At 50.1% G+C, this 22356-nt stretch overlaps 1 protein-coding gene and 19 non-coding genes across 20 annotated transcripts in view; 11 read left to right on the top strand and 9 right to left on the bottom strand.

Moving 5' to 3' along the window:
• Positions 1-22356, top strand: part of LOC141325610 (uncharacterized) — a 241861-nt gene that overhangs the window by 35090 nt on the left and 184415 nt on the right. The gene's annotated exons all lie outside the window — the stretch shown is intronic.
• trnae-cuc (transfer RNA glutamic acid (anticodon CUC)) lies at positions 1612-1683 on the top strand. The gene has a single exon. It is a non-coding gene; the product is annotated as a tRNA-Glu (tRNA).
• Positions 1790-1873, bottom strand: trnay-gua (transfer RNA tyrosine (anticodon GUA)). Its single transcript is given in 2 exon segments — positions 1790-1825; positions 1837-1873. It is a non-coding gene; the product is annotated as a tRNA-Tyr (tRNA).
• trnae-cuc (transfer RNA glutamic acid (anticodon CUC)) lies at positions 3542-3613 on the top strand. The gene has a single exon. It is a non-coding gene; the product is annotated as a tRNA-Glu (tRNA).
• Positions 5473-5544, top strand: trnae-cuc (transfer RNA glutamic acid (anticodon CUC)). Its single transcript has one exon. It is a non-coding gene; the product is annotated as a tRNA-Glu (tRNA).
• Positions 7404-7475, top strand: trnae-cuc (transfer RNA glutamic acid (anticodon CUC)). Its single transcript has one exon. It is a non-coding gene; the product is annotated as a tRNA-Glu (tRNA).
• trnay-gua (transfer RNA tyrosine (anticodon GUA)) lies at positions 7582-7665 on the bottom strand. Its single transcript is given in 2 exon segments — positions 7582-7617; positions 7629-7665. It is a non-coding gene; the product is annotated as a tRNA-Tyr (tRNA).
• trnae-uuc (transfer RNA glutamic acid (anticodon UUC)) lies at positions 9605-9676 on the bottom strand. The gene has a single exon. It is a non-coding gene; the product is annotated as a tRNA-Glu (tRNA).
• trnae-cuc (transfer RNA glutamic acid (anticodon CUC)) lies at positions 10201-10272 on the top strand. The gene has a single exon. It is a non-coding gene; the product is annotated as a tRNA-Glu (tRNA).
• trnae-uuc (transfer RNA glutamic acid (anticodon UUC)) lies at positions 11536-11607 on the bottom strand. Its single transcript has one exon. It is a non-coding gene; the product is annotated as a tRNA-Glu (tRNA).
• On the top strand, positions 12132-12203 carry trnae-cuc (transfer RNA glutamic acid (anticodon CUC)). Its single transcript has one exon. It is a non-coding gene; the product is annotated as a tRNA-Glu (tRNA).
• Positions 12310-12393, bottom strand: trnay-gua (transfer RNA tyrosine (anticodon GUA)). Its single transcript is given in 2 exon segments — positions 12310-12345; positions 12357-12393. It is a non-coding gene; the product is annotated as a tRNA-Tyr (tRNA).
• Positions 14062-14133, top strand: trnae-cuc (transfer RNA glutamic acid (anticodon CUC)). Its single transcript has one exon. It is a non-coding gene; the product is annotated as a tRNA-Glu (tRNA).
• Positions 15993-16064, top strand: trnae-cuc (transfer RNA glutamic acid (anticodon CUC)). The gene has a single exon. It is a non-coding gene; the product is annotated as a tRNA-Glu (tRNA).
• trnay-gua (transfer RNA tyrosine (anticodon GUA)) lies at positions 16171-16254 on the bottom strand. The gene is given in 2 exon segments: positions 16171-16206; positions 16218-16254. It is a non-coding gene; the product is annotated as a tRNA-Tyr (tRNA).
• On the bottom strand, positions 17402-17473 carry trnae-uuc (transfer RNA glutamic acid (anticodon UUC)). Its single transcript has one exon. It is a non-coding gene; the product is annotated as a tRNA-Glu (tRNA).
• trnae-cuc (transfer RNA glutamic acid (anticodon CUC)) lies at positions 17997-18068 on the top strand. The gene has a single exon. It is a non-coding gene; the product is annotated as a tRNA-Glu (tRNA).
• trnay-gua (transfer RNA tyrosine (anticodon GUA)) lies at positions 18177-18260 on the bottom strand. The gene is given in 2 exon segments: positions 18177-18212; positions 18224-18260. It is a non-coding gene; the product is annotated as a tRNA-Tyr (tRNA).
• trnae-cuc (transfer RNA glutamic acid (anticodon CUC)) lies at positions 20005-20076 on the top strand. The gene has a single exon. It is a non-coding gene; the product is annotated as a tRNA-Glu (tRNA).
• On the bottom strand, positions 22207-22278 carry trnae-uuc (transfer RNA glutamic acid (anticodon UUC)). The gene has a single exon. It is a non-coding gene; the product is annotated as a tRNA-Glu (tRNA).

The following is a 22356-nucleotide window of genomic DNA, read 5'->3' as shown; positions in this document are numbered from 1 at the left end:
CCAAAAAATGGCATTCGATGCAGGAAGACGTGCGGCCCGTTTTGAAGAGGCAAGCAAAGAGGAGCCCGCCTTCCAATACCGGGAGTCGAACCCGGGCCGCCTGGGTGAAATCCAGGAATCCTGACTGGTAGCAAAAAGGAGCCCGCCATCCCTTACCGGGAGTCAAACCAAGGCCACCTGGGTGAAAACCAGGAATCCTGACCGCTAGACCATATGGGAACTGGTCAGTGGAAGCCTTGTCCGTGTAAAAAAAAAAGATTTTAAACTGCATTACGCAAAAATTTGGATTTGGCGGCGATCACACCGAACGCGCTTTTGCAGTTGGAGGTGCTTCTTTTGAATGGTTTTCTGTTGGCAGTGAGCGTTCTGCGCGCTGTTTATGCGCCCCGGCGCCTCACGTTTGTGCAGGAGCGCTCTGAGCGCCTGAAGTTGAAAAAAAAAATCAACACTGAGCGGAAAAATGCCCAACGTCATTCGCGTTCTTTTCCATTGTCCAATCGAATGAATGGAGAGGCGGGTCTTCTGTTGTGGTGACGAAAGTTTACCGTTGCTTAAAAAGTCCAGAGACTGCAAGAAATGGAGGAGAAACCTTTGGTGTCTATCGTGGGTAACCCGGAGCTGTATTATTTATGTTTCTGCTAATATGACAGTATACTAAATGGCAAAAACTACGATTTTAGAGCACTCGCGTTATAATCCTTTGATTTGACTGACAGGACAGCTGTTTTTGTCGTTGCTTAAAACTAAAATAGGCGTTTGGTGTTTTTATTTAAACCTAAATAAGTTCGTCTACCAGCTGAGCTATCGAAGGCACGGGTCTGTGGGGTCCCAACCTCGGCCTATTATGTTTCTGCAGCTCGACTGCTGGCCAAAAAATGGCTTTCGACGCAAAAAGACGTGTGGCCCGTTTTGAAGAGGCAAGCAAAGAGGAGCCCGCCTTCCAATACCGGGAGTCGAACCCTGGCCACCTGGGTGAAAACCAGGAATCCTGACTGGTAGCAAAAAGGAGCCCGCCTTCCAATACCGGGAGTCGAACCCTGGCCTTCTGGGTGAAAACCAGGAATCCTGACCGCTAGACCTTATAGGAACTGGTCAGTGGAAGCCTTGTCCGGGTAAAATTTTTTTTTCCAAAAATACTCACGCCACGCATTCGAAAAAACAAGCGTGGTCTTGCATTGTAACCGTTATCTCAAGGAAAAACACCCTATTGCCGATCTGTCAAGGTTCAGAATAGAAAAAAGCATGAGATTAACGATGAAACTGAGACACGCTTTTAACCGGGTAAATTGCTGATTATTGGCTAGTTCGGATTTCATTTCGTGTCCAACTTTTCCTCAAAGCCCGGGTGGCACGTAGGAATAGGGCAACAATTCGGCAAGCCCGTGACATCAAAACCATACTGCATTACGCAAAAAGCAGAGAGCGAGCCAGACAGGAGTCGGACCTAGAGTCTTCTGATCCGTAGTCGGACGCGTTATCCATTGCGCCACTGGCCCACCGTCTGGGGGACCTCGTGCTTGCACCCGACTTGTTGGTTTTCGACGTGACAGAAGCCTGTATTGCTGTCTGCTTATTCTCATGGTATTAGCAGGCCAGCTTTTGATATGCTCTTCCCTGGTGGTCTAGTGGTTAGGATTCGGCGCTCTCACCGCCGCGGCCCGGGTTCGATTCCCGGTCAGGGAATGTGCTTTTGCCTCCCCCCCCAATGGCAGACTGTGAAATCAAGCTCTGTTGGCCGCTTTCAGAAGCCCAAACCCCCCAAAAAAAGGTGGGCACGTGAAAAACAAACTCCTTCGAGCCGGAGTCGAACCAGCGACCTAAGGATTGCCGACGCCTCTACAGTCCTCCGCTCTACCAGCTGAGCTATCGAAGGCACGGGTCGGTGGGGTCACAACCTCGGCCTATTATGTTTCTGCAGCTCGACTACTGGCCAAAAAATGGCTTTCGATGCAGGAAGACGTGCGGCCCGTTTTGAAGAGGCAAGCAAAGAGGAGCCCGCTTTCCAATACCGGGAGTCGAACCCGGGCCGCCTGGGTGAAATCCAGGAATCCTGACTGGTAGCAAAAAGGAGCCCGCCATCCCTTACCGGGAGTCAATCCAAGGCCGCCTGGGTGAAAATCAGGAATCCTGACCGCTAGACCATATGGGAACTGGTCAGTGGAAGCCTTGTCCGTGTAAAAAAAAAAGATTTTAAACTGCATTACGCAAAAATTTGGATTTGGCGGCGATCACACCGAACGCGCTTTTGCAGTTGGAGGCGCTTCTTTTGAATGGTTTTCTGTTGGCAGTGAGCGTTCTGCGCGCTGTTTATGCGCCCCGGCGCCTCACGTTTGTGCAGGAGCGCTCTGAGCGCCTGAAGTTGAAAAAAAAAATCAACACTGAGCGGAAAAATGCCCAACGTCATTCGCGTTCTTTTCCATTGTCCAATCGAATGAATGGAGAGGCGGGTCTTCTGTTGTGGTGACGAAAGTTTACCGTTGCTTAAAAAGTCCAGAGACTGCAAGAAATGGAGGAGAAACCTTTGGTGTCTATCGTGGGTAACCCGGAGCTGTATTATTTATGTTTCTGCTAATATGACAGTATACTAAATGGCAAAAACTACGATTTTAGAGCACTCGCGTTATAATCCTTTGATTTGACTGACAGGACAGCTGTTTTTGTCGTTGCTTAAAACTAAAATAGGCGTTTGGTGTTTTTATTTAAACCTAAATAAGTTCGTCTACCAGCTGAGCTATCGAAGGCACGGGTCTGTGGGGTCCCAACCTCGGCCTATTATGTTTCTGCAGCTCGACTGCTGGCCAAAAAATGGCTTTCGACGCAAAAAGACGTGTGGCCCGTTTTGAAGAGGCAAGCAAAGAGGAGCCCGCCTTCCAATACCGGGAGTCGAACCCTGGCCGCCTGGGTGAAAACCAGGAATCCTGACTGGTAGCAAAAAGGAGCCCGCCTTCCCATACCGGGAGTCGAACCCGGGCCGTCTGGGTGAAAACCAGGAATCCTGACCGCTAGACCTTATAGGAACTGGTCAGTGGAAGCCTTGTCCGGGTAAAAATTTTTTTTCCAAAAATACTCACGCCACGCATTCGAAAAAACAAGCGTGGTCTTGCATTGTAACCGTTATCTCAAGGAAAAACACCCTATTGCCGATCTGTCAAGGTTCAGAATAGAAAAAAGCATGAGATTAACGATGAAACTGAGACACGCTTTTAACCGGGTAAATTGCTGATTATTGGCTAGTTCGGATTTCATTTCGTGTCCAACTTTTCCTCAAAGCCCGGGTGGCACGTAGGAATAGGGCAACAATTTGGCAAGCCCGTGACATCAAAACCATACTGCATTACGCAAAAAGCAGAGAGCGAGCCAGACAGGAGTCGGACCTAGAGTCTTCTGATCCGTAGTCGGACGCGTTATCCATTGCGCCACTGGCCCACCGTCTGGGGGACCTCGTGCTTGCACCCGACTTGTTGGTTTTCGACGTGACAGAAGCCTGTATTGCTGTCTGCTTATTCTCATGGTATTAGCAGGCCAGCTTTTGATATGCTCTTCCCTGGTGGTCTAGTGGTTAGGATTCGGCGCTCTCACCGCCGCGGCCCGGGTTCGATTCCCGGTCAGGGAATGTGCTTTTGCCTCCCCCCCCAACGGCAGACTGTGAAATCAAGCTCTGTTTGCCGCTTTCAGAAGGCCAAACCCCCCCCAAAAAAGGTGGGCACGTGAAAAACGAACTCCTTCGAACCGGAGTCGAACCAGCGACCTAAGGATTGCCGACGCCTCTACAGTCCTCCGCTCTACCAGCTGAGCTATCGAAGGCACGGGTCGGTGGGGTCACAACCTCGGCCTATTATGTTTCTGCAGCTCGACTACTGGCCAAAAAATGGCATTCGATGCAGGAAGACGTGCGGCCCGTTTTGAAGAGGCAAGCAAAGAGGAGCCCGCCTTCCAATACCGGGAGTCGAACCCGGGCCGCCTGGGTGAAATCCAGGAATCCTGACTGGTAGCAAAAAGGAGCCCGCCATCCCTTACCGGGAGTCAAACCAAGGCCGCCTGGGTGAAAACCAGGAATCCTGACCGCTAGACCATATGGGAACTGGTCAGTGGAAGCCTTGTCCGTGTAAAAAAAAAAGATTTTAAACTGCATTACGCAAAAATTTGGATTTGGCGGCGATCACACCGAACGCGCTTTTGCAGTTGGAGGTGCTTCTTTTGAATGGTTTTCTGTTGGCAGTGAGCGTTCTGCGCGCTGTTTATGCGCCCCGGCGCCTCACGTTTGTGCAGGAGCGCTCTGAGCGCCTGAAGTTGAAAAAAAAAATCAACACTGAGCGGAAAAATGCCCAACGTCATTCGCGTTCTTTTCCATTGTCCAATCGAATGAATGGAGAGGCGGGTCTTCTGTTGTGGTGACGAAAGTTTACCGTTGCTTAAAAAGTCCAGAGACTGCAAGAAATGGAGGAGAAACCTTTGGTGTCTATCGTGGGTAACCCGGAGCTGTATTATTTATGTTTCTGCTAATATGACAGTATACTAAATGGCAAAAACTACGATTTTAGAGCACTCGCGTTATAATCCTTTGATTTGACTGACAGGACAGCTGTTTTTGTCGTTGCTTAAAACTAAAATAGGCGTTTGGTGTTTTTATTTAAACCTAAATAAGTTCGTCTACCAGCTGAGCTATCGAAGGCACGGGTCTGTGGGGTCCCAACCTCGGCCTATTATGTTTCTGCAGCTCGACTGCTGGCCAAAAAATGGCTTTCGACGCAAAAAGACGTGTGGCCCGTTTTGAAGAGGCAAGCAAAGAGGAGCCCGCCTTCCAATACCGGGAGTCGAACCCTGGCCGCCTGGGTGAAAACCAGGAATCCTGACTGGTAGCAAAAAGGAGCCCGCCTTCCCATACCGGGAGTCGAACCCGGGCCGTCTGGGTGAAAACCAGGAATCCTGACCGCTAGACCTTATAGGAACTGGTCAGTGGAAGCCTTGTCCGGGTAAAAATTTTTTTTCCAAAAATACTCACGCCAAGCATTCGAAAAAACAAGCGTGGTCTTGCATTGTAACCGTTATCTCAAGGAAAAACACCCTATTGCCGATCTGTCAAGGTTCAGAATAGAAAAAAGCATGAGATTAACGATGAAACTGAGACACGCTTTTAACCGGGTAAATTGCTGATTATTGGCTAGTTCGGATTTCATTTCGTGTCCAACTTTTCCTCAAAGCCCGGGTGGCACGTAGGAATAGGGCAACAATTTGGCAAGCCCGTGACATCAAAACCATACTGCATTACGCAAAAAGCAGAGAGCGAGCCAGACAGGAGTCGGACCTAGAGTCTTCTGATCCGTAGTCGGACGCGTTATCCATTGCGCCACTGGCCCACCGTCTGGGGGACCTCGTGCTTGCACCCGACTTGTTGGTTTTCGACGTGACAGAAGCCTGTATTGCTGTCTGCTTATTCTCATGGTATTAGCAGGCCAGCTTTTGATATGCTCTTCCCTGGTGGTCTAGTGGTTAGGATTCGGCGCTCTCACCGCCGCGGCCCGGGTTCGATTCCCGGTCAGGGAATGTGCTTTTGCCTCCCCCCCCAACGGCAGACTGTGAAATCAAGCTCTGTTTGCCGCTTTCAGAAGGCCAAACCCCCCCAAAAAAAGGTGGGCACGTGAAAAACGAACTCCTTCGAACCGGAGTCGAACCAGCGACCTAAGGATTGCCGACGCCTCTACAGTCCTCCGCTCTACCAGCTGAGCTATCGAAGGCACGGGTCGGTGGGGTCACAACCTCGGCCTATTATGTTTCTGCAGCTCGACTACTGGCCAAAAAATGGCATTCGATGCAGGAAGACGTGCGGCCCGTTTTGAAGAGGCAAGCAAAGAGGAGCCCGCCTTCCAATACCGGGAGTCGAACCCGGGCCGCCTGGGTGAAATCCAGGAATCCTGACTGGTAGCAAAAAGGAGCCCGCCATCCCTTACCGGGAGTCAAACCAAGGCCGCCTGGGTGAAAACCAGGAATCCTGACCGCTAGACCATATGGGAACTGGTCAGTGGAAGCCTTGTCCGTGTAAAAAAAAAAGATTTTAAACTGCATTACGCAAAAATTTGGATTTGGCGGCGATCACACCGAACGCGCTTTTGCAGTTGGAGGTGCTTCTTTTGAATGGTTTTCTGTTGGCAGTGAGCGTTCTGCGCGCTGTTTATGCGCCCCGGCGCCTCACGTTTGTGCAGGAGCGCTCTGAGCGCCTGAAGTTGAAAAAAAAAATCAACACTGAGCGGAAAAATGCCCAACGTCATTCGCGTTCTTTTCCATTGTCCAATCGAATGAATGGAGAGGCGGGTCTTCTGTTGTGGTGACGAAAGTTTACCGTTGCTTAAAAAGTCCAGAGACTGCAAGAAATGGAGGAGAAACCTTTGGTGTCTATCGTGGGTAACCCGGAGCTGTATTATTTATGTTTCTGCTAATATGACAGTATACTAAATGGCAAAAACTACGATTTTAGAGCACTCGCGTTATAATCCTTTGATTTGACTGACAGGACAGCTGTTTTTGTCGTTGCTTAAAACTAAAATAGGCGTTTGGTGTTTTTATTTAAACCTAAATAAGTTCGTCTACCAGCTGAGCTATCGAAGGCACGGGTCTGTGGGGTCCCAACCTCGGCCTATTATGTTTCTGCAGCTCGACTGCTGGCCAAAAAATGGCTTTCGACGCAAAAAGACGTGTGGCCCGTTTTGAAGAGGCAAGCAAAGAGGAGCCCGCCTTCCAATACCGGGAGTCGAACCCTGGCCGCCTGGGTGAAAACCAGGAATCCTGACTGGTAGCAAAAAGGAGCCCGCCTTCCCATACCGGGAGTCGAACCCGGGCCGTCTGGGTGAAAACCAGGAATCCTGACCGCTAGACCTTATAGGAACTGGTCAGTGGAAGCCTTGTCCGGGTAAAAATTTTTTTTCCAAAAATACTCACGCCACGCATTCGAAAAAACAAGCGTGGTCTTGCATTGTAACCGTTATCTCAAGGAAAAACACCCTATTGCCGATCTGTCAAGGTTCAGAATAGAAAAAAGCATGAGATTAACGATGAAACTGAGACACGCTTTTAACCGGGTAAATTGCTGATTATTGGCTAGTTCGGATTTCATTTCGTGTCCAACTTTTCCTCAAAGCCCGGGTGGCACGTAGGAATAGGGCAACAATTCGGCAAGCCCGTGACATCAAAACCATACTGCATTACGCAAAAAGCAGAGAGCGAGCCAGACAGGAGTCGGACCTAGAGTCTTCTGATCCGTAGTCGGACACGTTATCCATTGCGCCACTGGCCCACCGTCTGGGGGACCTCGTGCTTGCACCCGACTTGTTGGTTTTCGACGTGACAGAAGCCTGTATTGCTGTCTGCTTATTCTCATGGTATTAGCAGGCCAGCTTTTGATATGCTCTTCCCTGGTGGTCTAGTGGTTAGGATTCGGCGCTCTCACCGCCGCGGCCCGGGTTCGATTCCCGGTCAGGGAATGTGCTTTTGCCTCCCCCCCCAATGGCAGACTGTGAAATCAAGCTCTGTTGGCCGCTTTCAGAAGCCCAAACCCCCCAAAAAAAGGTGGGCACGTGAAAAACAAACTCCTTCGAGCCGGAGTCGAACCAGCGACCTAAGGATTGCCGACGCCTCTACAGTCCTCCGCTCTACCAGCTGAGCTATCGAAGGCACGGGTCGGTGGGGTCACAACCTCGGCCTATTATGTTTCTGCAGCTCGACTACTGGCCAAAAAATGGCTTTCGATGCAGGAAGACGTGCGGCCCGTTTTGAAGAGGCAAGCAAAGAGGAGCCCGCTTTCCAATACCGGGAGTCGAACCCGGGCCGCCTGGGTGAAATCCAGGAATCCTGACTGGTAGCAAAAAGGAGCCCGCCATCCCTTACCGGGAGTCAATCCAAGGCCGCCTGGGTGAAAATCAGGAATCCTGACCGCTAGACCATATGGGAACTGGTCAGTGGAAGCCTTGTCCGTGTAAAAAAAAAAGATTTTAAACTGCATTACGCAAAAATTTGGATTTGGCGGCGATCACACCGAACGCGCTTTTGCAGTTGGAGGCGCTTCTTTTGAATGGTTTTCTGTTGGCAGTGAGCGTTCTGCGCGCTGTTTATGCGCCCCGGCGCCTCACGTTTGTGCAGGAGCGCTCTGAGCGCCTGAAGTTGAAAAAAAAAATCAACACTGAGCGGAAAAATGCCCAACGTCATTCGCGTTCTTTTCCATTGTCCAATCGAATGAATGGAGAGGCGGGTCTTCTGTTGTGGTGACGAAAGTTTACCGTTGCTTAAAAAGTCCAGAGACTGCAAGAAATGGAGGAGAAACCTTTGGTGTCTATCGTGGGTAACCCGGAGCTGTATTATTTATGTTTCTGCTAATATGACAGTTTACTTATCGGCAAAAACTAAGATTTTAGAGCACTCGCGTTATAATCCTTTGATTTGACTGACAGGACAGCTGTTTTTGTCGTTGCTTAAAACTAAAATAGGCGTTTGGTGTTTTTATTTAAACCTAAATAAGTTCGTCTACCAGCTGAGCTATCGAAGGCACGGGTCTGTGGGGTCCCAACCTCGGCCTATTATGTTTCTGCAGCTCGACTGCTGGCCAAAAAATGGCTTTCGACACAGAAAGACGTGTGGCCCGTTTTGAAGAGGCAAGCAAAGAGGAGCCCGCCTTCCAATACCGGGAGTCGAACCCTGGCCGCCTGGGTGAAAACCAGGAATCCTGACTGGTAGCAAAAAGGAGCCCGCCTTCCCATACCGGGAGTCGAACCCGGGCCGCCTGGGTGAAAACCAAGAAGCCTGACCGCTAGACCATATGCAAACTGGTCAGTGGAAGCCTTGTCCGTGTAAAAAAAAAAGATTTTAAACTGCATTATGCAAAAATTTGGATTAGGTGACGATCACACCAAACGCGTTTTTGCAGTTGGAGGCGCCTTTTTGAATGGTTTTCTGTTGGCAGTGAGCGTTCTGCGCGCTGTTTATGCGCCCCGGCGCCTCACGTTTGTGCAGGAGCGCTCTGAGCGCCTGAAGTTGAAAAAAAAAATCAACACTGAGCGGAAAAATGCCCAACGTCATTCGCGTTCTTTTCCATTGTCCAATCGAATGAATGGAGAGGCGGGTCTTCTGTTGTGGTGACGAAAGTTTACCGTTGCTTAAAAAGTCCAGAGACTGCAAGAAATGGAGGAGAAACCTTTGGTGTCTATCGTGGGTAACCCGGAGCTGTATTATTTATGTTTCTGCTAATATGACAGTATACTAAATGGCAAAAACTACGATTTTAGAGCACTCGCGTTATAATCCTTTGATTTGACTGACAGGACAGCTGTTTTTGTCGTTGCTTAAAACTAAAATAGGCGTTTGGTGTTTTTATTTAAACCTAAATAAGTTCGTCTACCAGCTGAGCTATCGAAGGCACGGGTCTGTGGGGTCCCAACCTCGGCCTATTATGTTTCTGCAGCTCGACTGCTGGCCAAAAAATGGCTTTCGACGCAAAAAGACGTGTGGCCCGTTTTGAAGAGGCAAGCAAAGAGGAGCCCGCCTTCCAATACCGGGAGTCGAACCCTGGCCGCCTGGGTGAAAACCAGGAATCCTGACTGGTAGCAAAAAGGAGCCCGCCTTCCCATACCGGGAGTCGAACCCGGGCCGCCTGGGTGAAAACCAGGAATCCTGACCGCTAGACCATATGGGAACTGGTCGGTGGAAGCCTTGTCCGGGTAAAAAATTTTTTTCCAAAAATACTCACGCCACGCATTCGAAAAAACAAGCGTGGTCTTGCATTGTAACCGTTATCTCAAGGAAAAACACCCTATTGCCGATCTGTCAAGGTTCAGAATAGAAAAAAGCATGAGATTAACGATGAAACTGAGACACGCTTTTAACCGGGTAAATTGCTGATTATTGGCTAGTTCGGATTTCATTTCGTGTCCAACTTTTCCTCAAAGCCCGGGTGGCACGTAGGAATAGGGCAACAATTCGGCAAGCCCGTGACATCAAAACCATACTGCATTACGCAAAAAGCAGAGAGCGAGACAGCCAGGAGTCGGACCTAGCGTCTTCTGATCCGCAGACAGACGCGTTATCCATTGCGCCACTGGCCCACCGTCTGGGGGACCTCGTGCTTGCGCCCGACTTGTTGGTTTTCGACGTGACAGAAGCCTGTATTGCTGTCTGCTTGTTCTCATGGTATTAGCAGGCCAGCGTTTGATATGCTCTTCCCTGGTGGTCTAGTGGTTAGGATTCGGCGCTCTCACCGCTGCGGCCCGGGTTCGATTCCCGGTCAGGGAATGTGCTTTTGCCTCCCCCCCCAACGGCAGACTGTGAAATCAAGCTCTGTTTGCCGCTTTCAGAAGGCCAAACCCCCCCAAAAAAAGGTGGGCACGTGAAAAACGAACTCCTTCGAACCGGAGTCGAACCAGCGACCTAAGGATTGCCGACGCCTCTACAGTCCTCCGCTCTACCAGCTGAGCTATCGAAGGCACGGGTCGGTGGGGTCACAACCTCGGCCTATTATGTTTCTGCAGCTCGACTACTGGCCAAAAAATGGCATTCGATGCAGGAAGACGTGCGGCCCGTTTTGAAGAGGCAAGCAAAGAGGAGCCCGCCTTCCAATACCGGGAGTCGAACCCGGGCCGCCTGGGTGAAATCCAGGAATCCTGACTGGTAGCAAAAAGGAGCCCGCCATCCCTTACCGGGAGTCAAACCAAGGCCACCTGGGTGAAAACCAGGAATCCTGACCGCTAGACCATATGGGAACTGGTCAGTGGAAGCCTTGTCCGTGTAAAAAAAAAAGATTTTAAACTGCATTACGCAAAAATTTGGATTTGGCGGCGATCACACCGAACGCGCTTTTGCAGTTGGAGGTGCTTCTTTTGAATGGTTTTCTGTTGGCAGTGAGCGTTCTGCGCGCTGTTTATGCGCCCCGGCGCCTCACGTTTGTGCAGGAGCGCTCTGAGCGCCTGAAGTTGAAAAAAAAAATCAACACTGAGCGGAAAAATGCCCAACGTCATTCGCGTTCTTTTCCATTGTCCAATCGAATGAATGGAGAGGCGGGTCTTCTGTTGTGGTGACGAAAGTTTACCGTTGCTTAAAAAGTCCAGAGACTGCAAGAAATGGAGGAGAAACCTTTGGTGTCTATCGTGGGTAACCCGGAGCTGTATTATTTATGTTTCTGCTAATATGACAGTATACTAAATGGCAAAAACTACGATTTTAGAGCACTCGCGTTATAATCCTTTGATTTGACTGACAGGACAGCTGTTTTTGTCGTTGCTTAAAACTAAAATAGGCGTTTGGTGTTTTTATTTAAACCTAAATAAGTTCGTCTACCAGCTGAGCTATCGAAGGCACGGGTCTGTGGGGTCCCAACCTCGGCCTATTATGTTTCTGCAGCTCGACTGCTGGCCAAAAAATGGCTTTCGACGCAAAAAGACGTGTGGCCCGTTTTGAAGAGGCAAGCAAAGAGGAGCCCGCCTTCCAATACCGGGAGTCGAACCCTGGCCGCCTGGGTGAAAACCAGGAATCCTGACTGGTAGCAAAAAGGAGCCCGCCTTCCCATACCGGGAGTCGAACCCGGGCCGTCTGGGTGAAAACCAGGAATCCTGACCACTAGACCTTATAGGAACTGGTCAGTGGAAGCCTTGTCCGGGTAAAAAATTTTTTTCCAAAAATACTCACGCCACGCATTCGAAAAAACAAGCGTGGTCTTGCATTGTAACCGTTATCTCAAGGAAAAACACCCTATTGCCGATCTGTCAAGGTTCAGAATAGAAAAAAGCATGAGATTAACGATGAAACTGAGACACGCTTTTAACCGGGTAAATTGCTGATTATTGGCTAGTTCGGATTTCATTTCGTGTCCAACTTTTCCTCAAAGCCCGGGTGGCACGTAGGAATAGGGCAACAATTTGGCAAGCCCGTGACATCAAAACCATACTGCATTACGCAAAAAGCAGAGAGCGAGCCAGACAGGAGTCGGACCTAGAGTCTTCTGATCCGTAGTCGGACGCGTTATCCATTGCGCCACTGGCCCACCGTCTGGGGGACCTCGTGCTTGCACCCGACTTGTTGGTTTTCGACGTGACAGAAGCCTGTATTGCTGTCTGCTTATTCTCATGGTATTAGCAGGCCAGCTTTTGATATGCTCTTCCCTGGTGGTCTAGTGGTTAGGATTCGGCGCTCTCACCGCCGCGGCCCGGGTTCGATTCCCGGTCAGGGAATGTGCTTTTGCCTCCCCCCCCAATGGCAGACTGTGAAATCAAGCTCTGTTGGCCGCTTTCAGAAGCCCAAACCCCCCAAAAAAAGGTGGGCACGTGAAAAACAAACTCCTTCGAGCCGGAGTCGAACCAGCGACCTAAGGATTGCCGACGCCTCTACAGTCCTCCGCTCTACCAGCTGAGCTATCGAAGGCACGGGTCGGTGGGGTCACAACCTCGGCCTATTATGTTTCTGCAGCTCGACTACTGGCCAAAAAATGGCTTTCGATGCAGGAAGACGTGCGGCCCGTTTTGAAGAGGCAAGCAAAGAGGAGCCCGCTTTCCAATACCGGGAGTCGAACCCGGGCCGCCTGGGTGAAATCCAGGAATCCTGACTGGTAGCAAAAAGGAGCCCGCCATCCCTTACCGGGAGTCAATCCAAGGCCGCCTGGGTGAAAATCAGGAATCCTGACCGCTAGACCATATGGGAACTGGTCAGTGGAAGCCTTGTCCGTGTAAAAAAAAAAGATTTTAAACTGCATTACGCAAAAATTTGGATTTGGCGGCGATCACACCGAACGCGCTTTTGCAGTTGGAGGCGCTTCTTTTGAATGGTTTTCTGTTGGCAGTGAGCGTTCTGCGCGCTGTTTATGCGCCCCGGCGCCTCACGTTTGTGCAGGAGCGCTCTGAGCGCCTGAAGTTGAAAAAAAAAATCAACACTGAGCGGAAAAATGCCCAACGTCATTCGCGTTCTTTTCCATTGTCCAATCGAATGAATGGAGAGGCGGGTCTTCTGTTGTGGTGACGAAAGTTTACCGTTGCTTAAAAAGTCCAGAGACTGCAAGAAATGGAGGAGAAACCTTTGGTGTCTATCGTGGGTAACCCGGAGCTGTATTATTTATGTTTCTGCTAATATGACAGTATACTAAATGGCAAAAACTACGATTTTAGAGCACTCGCGTTATAATCCTTTGATTTGACTGACAGGACAGCTGTTTTTGTCGTTGCTTAAAACTAAAATAGGCGTTTGGTGTTTTTATTTAAACCTAAATAAGTTCGTCTACCAGCTGAGCTATCGAAGGCACGGGTCTGTGGGGTCCCAACCTCGGCCTATTATGTTTCTGCAGCTCGACTGCTGGCCAAAAAATGGCTTTCGACGCAAAAAGACGTGTGGCCCGTTTTGAAGAGGCAAGCAAAGAGGAGCCCGCCTTCCAATACCGGGAGTCGAACCCTGGCCGCCTGGGTGAAAACCAGGAATCCTGACTGGTAGCAAAAAGGAGCCCGCCTTCCCATACCGGGAGTCGAACCCGGGCCGTCTGGGTGAAAACCAGGAATCCTGACCGCTAGACCTTATAGGAACTGGTCAGTGGAAGCCTTGTCCGGGTAAAAAATTTTTTTCCAAAAATACTCACGCCACGCATTCGAAAAAACAAGCGTGGTCTTGCATTGTAACCGTTATCTCAAGGAAAAACACCCTATTGCCGATCTGTCAAGGTTCAGAATAGAAAAAAGCATGAGATTAACGATGAAACTGAGACACGCTTTTAACCGGGTAAATTGCTGATTATTGGCTAGTTCGGATTTCATTTCGTGTCCAACTTTTCCTCAAAGCCCGGGTGGCACGTAGGAATAGGGCAACAATTTGGCAAGCCCGTGACATCAAAACCATACTGCATTACGCAAAAAGCAGAGAGCGAGCCAGACAGGAGTCGGACCTAGAGTCTTCTGATCCGTAGTCGGACGCGTTATCCATTGCGCCACTGGCCCACCGTCTGGGGGACCTCGTGCTTGCACCCGACTTGTTGGTTTTCGACGTGACAGAAGCCTGTATTGCTGTCTGCTTATTCTCATGGTATTAGCAGGCCAGCTTTTGATATGCTCTTCCCTGGTGGTCTAGTGGTTAGGATTCGGCGCTCTCACCGCCGCGGCCCGGGTTCGATTCCCGGTCAGGGAATGTGCTTTTGCCTCCCCCCCCAACGGCAGACTGTGAAATCAAGCTCTGTTTGCCGCTTTCAGAAGGCCAAACCCCCCCAAAAAAAGGTGGGCACGTGAAAAACGAACTCCTTCGAACCGGAGTCGAACCAGCGACCTAAGGATTGCCGACGCCTCTACAGTCCTCCGCTCTACCAGCTGAGCTATCGAAGGCACGGGTCGGTGGGGTCACAACCTCGGCCTATTATGTTTCTGCAGCTCGACTACTGGCCAAAAAATGGCATTCGATGCAGGAAGACGTGCGGCCCGTTTTGAAGAGGCAAGCAAAGAGGAGCCCGCCTTCCAATACCGGGAGTCGAACCCGGGCCGCCTGGGTGAAATCCAGGAATCCTGACTGGTAGCAAAAAGGAGCCCGCCATCCCTTACCGGGAGTCAAACCAAGGCCGCCTGGGTGAAAACCAGGAATCCTGACCGCTAGACCATATGGGAACTGGTCAGTGGAAGCCTTGTCCGTGTAAAAAAAAAAGATTTTAAACTGCATTACGCAAAAATTTGGATTTGGCGGCGATCACACCGAACGCGCTTTTGCAGTTGGAGGTGCTTCTTTTGAATGGTTTTCTGTTGGCAGTGAGCGTTCTGCGCGCTGTTTATGCGCCCCGGCGCCTCACGTTTGTGCAGGAGCGCTCTGAGCGCCTGAAGTTGAAAAAAAAAATCAACACTGAGCGGAAAAATGCCCAACGTCATTCGCGTTCTTTTCCATTGTCCAATCGAATGAATGGAGAGGCGGGTCTTCTGTTGTGGTGACGAAAGTTTACCGTTGCTTAAAAAGTCCAGAGACTGCAAGAAATGGAGGAGAAACCTTTGGTGTCTATCGTGGGTAACCCGGAGCTGTATTATTTATGTTTCTGCTAATATGACAGTATACTAAATGGCAAAAACTACGATTTTAGAGCACTCGCGTTATAATCCTTTGATTTGACTGACAGGACAGCTGTTTTTGTCGTTGCTTAAAACTAAAATAGGCGTTTGGTGTTTTTATTTAAACCTAAATAAGTTCGTCTACCAGCTGAGCTATCGAAGGCACGGGTCTGTGGGGTCCCAACCTCGGCCTATTATGTTTCTGCAGCTCGACTGCTGGCCAAAAAATGGCTTTCGACGCAAAAAGACGTGTGGCCCGTTTTGAAGAGGCAAGCAAAGAGGAGCCCGCCTTCCAATACCGGGAGTCGAACCCTGGCCGCCTGGGTGAAAACCAGGAATCCTGACTGGTAGCAAAAAGGAGCCCGCCTTCCCATACCGGGAGTCGAACCCGGGCCGTCTGGGTGAAAACCAGGAATCCTGACCGCTAGACCTTATAGGAACTGGTCAGTGGAAGCCTTGTCCGGGTAAAAAATTTTTTTCCAAAAATACTCACGCCACGCATTCGAAAAAACAAGCGTGGTCTTGCATTGTAACCGTTATCTCAAGGAAAAACACCCTATTGCCGATCTGTCAAGGTTCAGAATAGAAAAAAGCATGAGATTAACGATGAAACTGAGACACGCTTTTAACCGGGTAAATTGCTGATTATTGGCTAGTTCGGATTTCATTTCGTGTCCAACTTTTCCTCAAAGCCCGGGTGGCACGTAGGAATAGGGCAACAATTCGGCAAGCCCGTGACATCAAAACCATACTGCATTACGCAAAAAGCAGAGAGCGAGCCAGACAGGAGTCGGACCTAGAGTCTTCTGATCCGTAGTCGGACGCGTTATCCATTGCGCCACTGGCCCACCGTCTGGGGGACCTCGTGCTTGCACCCGACTTGTTGGTTTTCGACGTGACAGAAGCCTGTATTGCTGTCTGCTTATTCTCATGGTATTAGCAGGCCAGCTTTTGATATGCTCTTCCCTGGTGGTCTAGTGGTTAGGATTCGGCGCTCTCACCGCCGCGGCCCGGGTTCGATTCCCGGTCAGGGAATGTGCTTTTGCCTCCCCCCCCAATGGCAGACTGTGAAATCAAGCTCTGTTGGCCGCTTTCAGAAGCCCAAACCCCCCAAAAAAAGGTGGGCACGTGAAAAACAAACTCCTTCGAGCCGGAGTCGAACCAGCGACCTAAGGATTGCCGACGCCTCTACAGTCCTCCGCTCTACCAGCTGAGCTATCGAAGGCACGGGTCGGTGGGGTCACAACCTCGGCCTATTATGTTTCTGCAGCTCGACTACTGGCCAAAAAATGGCTTTCGATGCAGGAAGACGTGCGGCCCGTTTTGAAGAGGCAAGCAAAGAGGAGCCCGCCTTCCAATACCGGGAGTCGAACCCGGGCCGCCTGGGTGAAATCCAGGAATCCTGACTGGTAGCAAAAAGGAGCCCGCCATCCCTTACCGGGAGTCAAACCAAGGCCGCCTGGGTGAAAACCAGGAATCCTGACCGCTAGACCATATGGGAACTGGTCAGTGGAAGCCTTGTCCGTGTAAAAAAAAAGATTTTAAACTGCATTACGCAAAAATTTGGATTTGGCGGCGATCACACCGAACGCGCTTTTGCAGTTGGAGGCGCTTCTTTTGAATGGTTTTCTGTTGGCAGTGAGCGTTCTGCGCGCTGTTTATGCGCCCCAGCGCCTCACGTTTGTGCAGGAGCGCTCTGAGCGCCTGAAGTTGAAAAAAAAATCAACTCTGAGCGGAAAAATGCCCAACGTCATTCGCGTTCTTTTCCATTGTCCAATCGAATGAATGGAGAGGCGGGTCTTCTGTTGTGGTGACGAAAGTTTACCGTTGCTTAAAAAGTCCGGAGACTGCAAGAAATGGAGGAGAAACCTTTGGTGTCTATCGTGGGTAACCCGGAGCTGTATTATTTATGTTTCTGCTAATATGACAGTATACTAAATGGCAAAAACTACGATTTTAGAGCACTCGCGTTATAATCCTTTGATTTGACTGACAGGACAGCTGTTTTTGTCGTTGCTTAAAACTAAAATAGGCGTTTGGTGTTTTTATTTAAACCTAAATAAGTTCGTCTACCAGCTGAGCTATCGAAGGCACGGGTCTGTGGGGTCCCAACCTCGGCCTATTATGTTTCTGCAGCTCGACTGCTGGCCAAAAAATGGCTTTCGACGCAAAAAGACGTGTGGCCCGTTTTGAAGAGGCAAGCAAAGAGGAGCCCGCCTTCCAATACCGGGAGTCGAACCCTGGCCGCCTGGGTGAAAACCAGGAATCCTGACTGGTAGCAAAAAGGAGCCCGCCTTCCCATACCGGGAGTCGAACACGGGCCGTCTGGGTGAAAACCAGGAATCCTGACTGGTAGCAAAAAGGAGCCCGCCTTCCCATACCGGGAGTCAAACCCAGGCCGTCTGGGTGAAAACCAGGAATCCTGACCGCTAGACCATATGGGAACTGGTCAGTGGAAGCCTTGTCCGGGTAAAAATTTTTCTCCAAAAATACTCACGCCACGCATTCGAAAAAACAAGCGTGGTCTTGCATTGTAACCGTTATCTCAAGGAAAAACACCCTATTGCCGATCTGTCAAGGTTCAGAATAGAAAAAAGCATGAGATTAACGATGAAACTGAGACACGCTTTTAACCGGGTAAATTGCTGATTATTGGCTAGTTCGGATTTCATTTCGTGTCCAACTTTTCCTCAAAGCCCGGGTGGCACGTAGGAATAGGGCAACAATTCGGCAAGCCCGTGACATCAAAACCATACTGCATTACGCAAAAAGCAGAGAGCGAGACAGCCAGGAGTCGGACCTAGCGTCTTCTGATCCGTAGACAGACGCGTTATCCATTGCGCCACTGGCCCACCGTCTGGGGGACCTCGTGCTTGCGCCCGACTTGTTGGTTTTCCACGTGACAGAAGCCTGTATTGCTGTCTGCTTGTTCTCATGGTATTAGCAGGCCAGCGTTTGATATGCTCTTCCCTGGTGGTCTAGTGGTTAGGATTCGGCGCTCTCACCGCCGCGGCCCGGGTTCGATTCCCGGTCAGGGAATGTGCTTTTGCCTCCCCCCCCCAACGGCAGACTGTGAAATCAAGCTCTGTTTGCCGCTTTCAGAAGGCCAAACCCCCTCAAAAAAAGGTGGGCACGTGAAAAACGAACTCCTTCGAGCCGGAGTCGAACCAGCGACCTAAGGATTGCCGACGCCTCTACAGTCCTCCGCTCTACCAGCTGAGCTATCGAAGGCACGGGTCGGTGGGGTCACAACCTCGGCCTATTATGTTTCTGCAGCTCGACTACTGGCCAAAAAATGGCATTCGATGCAGGAAGACGTGCGGCCCGTTTTGAAGAGGCAAGCAAAGAGGAGCCCGCCTTCCAATACCGGGAGTCGAACCCGGGCCGCCTGGGTGAAATCCAGGAATCCTGACTGGTAGCAAAAAGGAGCCCGCCATCCCTTACCGGGAGTCAAACCAAGGCCGCCTGGGTGAAAACCAGGAATCCTGACCGCTAGACCATATGGGAACTGGTCAGTGGAAGCCTTGTCCGTGTTAAAAAAAAAGATTTTAAACTGCATTACGCAAAAATTTGGATTTGGCGGCGATCACACCGAACGCGCTTTTGCAGTTGGAGGTGCTTCTTTTGAATGGTTTTCTGTTGGCAGTGAGCGTTCTGCGCGCTGTTTATGCGCCCCGGCGCCTCACGTTTGTGCAGGAGCGCTCTGAGCGCCTGAAGTTGAAAAAAAAAATCAACACTGAGCGGAAAAATGCCCAACGTCATTCGCGTTCTTTTCCATTGTCCAATCGAATGAATGGAGAGGCGGGTCTTCTGTTGTGGTGACGAAAGTTTACCGTTGCTTAAAAAGTCCAGAGACTGCAAGAAATGGAGGAGAAACCTTTGGTGTCTATCGTGGGTAACCCGGAGCTGTATTATTTATGTTTCTGCTAATATGACAGTATACTAAATGGCAAAAACTAAGATTTTAGAGCACTCGCGTTATAATCCTTTGATTTGACTGACAGGACAGCTGTTTTTGTCGTTGCTTAAAACTAAAATAGGCGTTTGGTGTTTTTATTTAAACCTAAATAAGTTCGTCTACCAGCTGAGCTATCGAAGGCACGGGTCTGTGGGGTCCCAACCTCGGCCTATTATGTTTCTGCAGCTCGACTGCTGGCCAAAAAATGGCTTTCGACGCAAAAAGACGTGTGGCCCGTTTTGAAGAGGCAAGCAAAGAGGAGCCCGCCTTCCAATACCGGGAGTCGAACCCTGGCCGCCTGGGTGAAAACCAGGAATCCTGACTGGTAGCAAAAAGGAGCCCGCCTTCCCATACCGGAAGTCGAACCCGGGCCGCCTGGGTGAAAACCAGGAATCCTGACTGGTAGCAAAAAGGAGCCCGCCATCCCTTACCGGGAGTCAATCCAAGGCCGCCTGGGTGAAAACCAGGAATCCTGACCGCTAGACCATATGGGAACTGGTCGGTGGAAGCCTTGTCCGGGTAAAAATTTTTTTCCAAAAATACTCACGCCACGCATTCGAAAAAACAAGCGTGGTCTTGCATTGTAACCGTTATCTCAAGGAAAAACACCCTATTGCCGATCTGTCAAGGTTCAGAATAGAAAAAAGCATGAGATTAACGATGAAACTGAGACACGCTTTTAACCGGGTAAATTGCTGATTATTGGCTAGTTCGGATTTCATTTCGTGTCCAACTTTTCCTCAAAGCCCGGGTGGCACGTAGGAATAGGGCAACAATTCGGCAAGCCCGTGACATCAAAACCATACTGCATTACGCAAAAAGCAGAGAGCGAGACAGCCAGGAGTCGGACCTAGCGTCTTCTGATCCGTAGACAGACGCGTTATCCATTGCGCCACTGGCCCACCGTCTGGGGGACCTCGTGCTTGCGCCCGACTTGTTGGTTTTCGACGTGACAGAAGCCTGTATTGCTGTCAGCTTGTTCTCATGGTATTAGCAGGCCAGCGTTTGATATGCTCTTCCCTGGTGGTCTAGTGGTTAGGATTCGGTGCTCTCACCGCCGCGGCCTGGGTTCGATTCCCGGTCAGGGAATGTGCTTTTGCCTCCCCCCCCAACGGCAGACTGTGAAATCAAGCTCTGTTGGCCGCTTTCAGAAGGCCAAACCCCCCAAAAAAAGGTGGGCACGTGAAAAACGAACTCCTTTGAGCCGGAGTCGAACCAGCGACCTAAGGATTGCCGACGCCTCTACAGTCCTCCGCTCTACCAGCTGAGCTATCGAAGGCACGGGTCGGTGGGGTCACAACCTCGGCCTATTATGTTTCTGCAGCTCGACTACTGGCCAAAAAATGGCTTTCGATGCAGGAAGACGTGCGGCCCGTTTTGAAGAGGCAAGCAAAGAGGAGCCCGCTTTCCAATACCGGGAGTCGAACCCGGGCCGCCTGGGTGAAATCCAGGAATCCTGACTGGTAGCAAAAAGGAGCCCGCCATCCCTTACCGGGAGTCAATCCAAGGCCGCCTGGGTGAAAACCAGGAATCCTGACCGCTAGACCATATGGGAACTGGTCAGTGGAAGCCTTGTCCGTGTAAAAAAAAAAGATTTTAAACTGCATTACGCAAAAATTTGGATTTGGCGGCGATCACACCGAACGCGCTTTTGCAGTTGGAGGCGCTTCTTTTGAATGGTTTTCTGTTGGCAGTGAGCGTTCTGCGCGCTGTTTATGCGCCCCGGCGCCTCACGTTTGTGCAGGAGCGCTCTGAGCGCCTGAAGTTGAAAAAAAAAAATCAACACTGAGCGGAAAAATGCCCAACGTCATTCGCGTTCTTTTCCATTGTCCAATCGAATGAATGGAGAGGCGGGTCTTCTGTTGTGGTGACGAAAGTTTACCGTTGCTTAAAAAGTCCAGAGACTGCAAGAAATGGAGGAGAAACCTTTGGTGTCTATCGTGGGTAACCCGGAGCTGTATTATTTATGTTTCTGCTAATATGACAGTTTACTTATCGGCAAAAACTAAGATTTTAGAGCACTCGCGTTATAATCCTTTGATTTGACTGACAGGACAGCTGTTTTTGTCGTTGCTTAAAACTAAAATAGGCGTTTGGTGTTTTTATTTAAACCTAAATAAGTTCGTCTACCAGCTGAGCTATCGAAGGCACGGGTCTGTGGGGTCCCAACCTCGGCCTATTATGTTTCTGCAGCTCGACTGCTGGCCAAAAAATGGCTTTCGACACAGAAAGACGTGTGGCCCGTTTTGAAGAGGCAAGCAAAGAGGAGCCCGCCTTCCAATACCGGGAGTCGAACCCTGGCCGCCTGGGTGAAAACCAGGAATCCTGACTGGTAGCAAAAAGGAGCCCGCCTTCCCATACCGGGAGTCGAACCCGGGCCGCCTGGGTGAAAACCAAGAAGCCTGACCGCTAGACCATATGCAAACTGGTCAGTGGAAGCCTTGTCCGTGTAAAAAAAAAAGATTTTAAACTGCATTATGCAAAAATTTGGATTAGGTGGCGATCACACCGAACGCGTTTTTGCAGTTGGAGGCGCCTTTTTGAATGGTTTTCTGTTGGCAGTGAGCGTTCTGCGCGCTGTTTATGCGCCCCGGCGCCTCACGTTTGTGCAGGAGCGCTCTGAGCGCCTGAAGTTGAAAAAAAAAATCAACACTGAGCGGAAAAATGCCCAACGTCATTCGCGTTCTTTTCCATTGTCCAATCGAATGAATGGAGAGGCGGGTCTTCTGTTGTGGTGACGAAAGTTTACCGTTGCTTAAAAAGTCCAGAGACTGCAAGAAATGGAGGAGAAACCTTTGGTGTCTATCGTGGGTAACCCGGAGCTGTATTATTTATGTTTCTGCTAATATGACAGTATACTAAACGGCAAAAACTAAGATTTTAGAGCACTCGCGTTATAATCCTTTGATTTGACTGACAGGACAGCTGTTTTTGTCGTTGCTTAAAACTAAAATAGGCGTTTGGTGTTTTTATTTAAACCTAAATAAGTTCGTCTACCAGCTGAGCTATCGAAGGCACGGGTCTGTGGGGTCCCAACCTCGGCCTATTATGTTTCTGCAGCTCGACTGCTGGCCAAAAAATGGCTTTCGACGCAAAAAGACGTGTGGCCCGTTTTGAAGAGGCAAGCAAAGAGGAGCCCGCCTTCCAATACCGGGAGTCGAACCCTGGCCGCCTGGGTGAAAACCAGGAATCCTGACTGGTAGCAAAAAGGAGCCCGCCTTCCCATACCGGGAGTCGAACCCGGGCCGCCTGGGTGAAAACCAGGAATCCTGACCGCTAGACCATATGGGAACTGGTCGGTGGAAGCCTTGTCCGGGTAAAAAAATTTTTTCCAAAAATACTCACGCCACGCATTCGAAAAAACAAGCG

The sequence above is a fragment of the Garra rufa genome, chromosome 2 (genome assembly GCF_049309525.1).
Source record: "Garra rufa chromosome 2, GarRuf1.0, whole genome shotgun sequence".
Classification (NCBI taxonomy): Eukaryota; Metazoa; Chordata; class Actinopteri; order Cypriniformes; family Cyprinidae; genus Garra; species Garra rufa.
Note: the sequence above shows the minus strand (reverse complement) of the source record. Positions and strands in the feature narration are given on the sequence as shown.